At 32.9% G+C, this 3,064-nt stretch overlaps 1 pseudogene; it reads left to right on the forward strand.

The window, feature by feature from the left end:
* The first annotated feature begins 2,555 nt into the window (after positions 1–2,555).
* LOC123394825 lies at positions 2,556–2,761 on the forward strand (annotated as a pseudogene).
* Positions 2,762–3,064: the final 303 nt, after the last annotated feature.

A 3,064-nucleotide genomic window follows, 5' to 3' on the forward strand; every position in this document is an offset into this window, starting at 1 on the left:
GAATATAATTATCTTGGCCATTATTTCAAACAGGATACTTGAACTCTTTCAAAGTTTTATTGTTTTTTTCTCTTTCAGTGTTGGTAATAACTTAATTTTCCTGTTGAAAACATCACTAATGTCAGACCAGAATCCCTAACAGAAAGGCTAATTGCTGTCATTAACATGAAGTTTGGTCTAACCTTTTTCTCATCAGAGCTACCTTAAAAAAAAAAAAAAATTCTCAGGAGCCAATAGTTCATTAAAACATCATGACCTATGCACTCTTTTCCTCAACACTTTTCTCTTGGCAGTGGAGAATAGAATTTTTACTGAATTTTGATTGAGTGTGTGTAGAAATGAATCTAATGCCTTGATATTTTTGGTTTTTTTTTGGGGGGGGAATGTTAAGCATTCAAAATTTCATAATACATTCTAAGTGGTTTTATATCTGAAGAGTAAAAGCCTTAAGTATGTTCCTAACATACTACTTCTACTTTTTGTAAGAAATGTTTGACTCTATATACAAGTTAAAAAATAAAAAACAAAAAACAAAAAAGCAGGGGTGCCTGAGTGGCTCAGTGTGTTACGCCTTTGCCTTCAGTTCAGGTCATGATCTTGGGGTCCTGGGATGGAGTCCTGTATCGGGCTCTCTGCTCAGCAGGAAGCCTGCTCCCCACTCCGCCTGCTTCTCTGCCTACTGGTGATCTCTCTCTCTCTCCCTGTCAAATAAATAAAGAAAGAAATAATCTCTTTTTTTTTTTTTAAAGCAAAAACAATATTGGGTCAAATGCTGAATTCTTACATTTTTTGTTGTTGACAGGTATTTCAATATTGTCTGTTCTGTGAAAAATGTTAGCGTTCTGTGGAAGGACAGTCTCTCAGCCCTACAAGACTCAGTCCTTATATTTCTTCTGTGATTGTTTCTGTCTTTCTTAATTAACTCGTAGAAGTGGATATTAGCAACTAAGATCATAATATAATTGTATATCTTGTTGCCATAAGAGGATTTTATTTTTAAGAAGACATTATTTTCTGCTTCAGGGTAAAGATATATATATTTTAGTGTCATATTTGTCCTAAATTCAGCTGTGCTACCTAAGAATCTGGTTTTCATTATTTTTGATGAGGAGAGAACTGTTCTAAGCTCAAATAAAGACATGTGAATACATTGGGCTGATGTTACAACTCAACACTTATGCTTGTTATTAGCTTGTGACTATACTACCTGGCGTCCACATAATTTGCCATTTTTGAAATCTGAACTCAGATACACAGGACAGTTCTTTAAACATAGACACACACACACACTCACCATTTCAAAATGATTATTTTAACCAAATGCAACTGGAACTCGGCAATTATGAAATGTGTCATTTTCCCCCAAAGGAACTTCTGGGAATGTTGCCCAAATCAGACTTTTATCTTTTGAAACAAAACTTGAAATTTAGCAAAGATGTATTTCTTACCACACATACATATCATTATATGAAAAAATTAAGGACATCACATCATCCCTGGTATCTGGATTAGTTCAGTTGCTATTCAATTTTTAAATGAGAAAAGGAAATTTTCTTTAAATTGAGAGTTTTCCCCCCAAAGACCTAGTTATGAAGTATTCCATAGCTAAGAGAAACATGTCATTAGATGACAAATAGAATTTTTTTCAGAGAAGGAGATATTCATGTTCATTATTTTTTAATCTTATCAAAGAAACTCTTCATTTTTATCTAAATTTAGATAAGCAAATATAAAAAATAAGTAGTTTACTTGTTTCCATTTATAAGGAACATTCTGTGTATCATCTAATTTCATCATTTATCTGTGTTCAACCTTACTAATCTTATATCATTACACCCTTGAGTCTTTGTAATAATTGCATATAACCAATGTGAATAATTTACCTTTAAGCACAAATATATTTGGTCATATGTAATCTGTGAACTCACAGATGTGAATATCATTAAGATGAATCATTTGGAAACTTAACATTTGTGGATGGATTTCAGGCAGGCTCAATTTACTCTAATTCTGCTGCACAAAGTCTACTGAAATGTCTTATATCTAAATTCCAGCATTTATGATCCTTTTTAGTTATTAATGACTTATGATGGATAGAGTGATGACAAACTAGGTCATCTTGTTATAGATTCAGTAATATAAAACACGATTTTTACAATTTGTACTATATACCAACATAAAATTCTTACTTTTTCCATCTTGCTATACTTCTGCTCAGAAAAATTTTGCTAACTTCCAAGATGCTACAGTGAAATCATTACCTTGATATTAAAGGAATTTATATTACTATTTGACTAATCTGTATTTTCTATTCAAATTTTGACCATATTCCTACATAAATTCTTCTAAGTAGTCATATTTATTTGTTAACTTCTGAAATTCAGTCTTTTCATTTCTAGTTTCCCAGTTCATCATCCTTGGTGAATCAGGTATAGAGACTGGAAATTCAGCACCATGAATAGTTTTTGTAGTGTTGAAGTCAGCGGCTTCCTTTAATACAGAGTGAGCCTTGCCAATCTACCCTCTGCAGAATCTGTCCAGCTCTTACAAGTGCCATGTCTGCTTCCTCCAGAGTCACTGCTATGAAGAAAGTGGTTCAATAGTTCCAGCTGGAAACCAGACTCAGCCACATGAAGGTTTCTCAGGCAGCTGCAGATTTGAAACAATTCTGTCTGTAGAATGCTCAACATGACCCCTGGTGACTAGAGTATCTTCAAGTAGGAATTCCTTAAGACTCCAGAAAGTCTGTTCCTTTTTGTAGCAAAAAAAAAAAAATCTTTGGATGGTTTTCTAAACCACTATTTATGAACCGGTGAGTATTCAAAAGAGAACTGGATTTGAAACCTATGCAAATCTTATCCCTATAACACATACCATACTATATTAAGTCCTGCTTTTGTCAGTGCTTCACATCTACTTCTCTGAATCTTCATAAATTTCTATTTCACAAAGCTAATTATTTTATATACACTGGCAGCAGTATACAATAAAATACTTAGTGAAATAAAAAGAGTCATCCTTAATAACCCTGCTCTTTCTAAAAAAGTTTTATTACAGTATAATT

The sequence above is a fragment of the Mustela putorius genome, unplaced genomic scaffold (assembly GCF_011764305.1).
Source record: "Mustela putorius furo isolate JIRA1106 unplaced genomic scaffold, ASM1176430v1.1 tig00003845_pilon_pilon_pilon, whole genome shotgun sequence".
Lineage (NCBI taxonomy): Eukaryota > Metazoa > Chordata > Mammalia > Carnivora > Mustelidae > Mustela > Mustela putorius.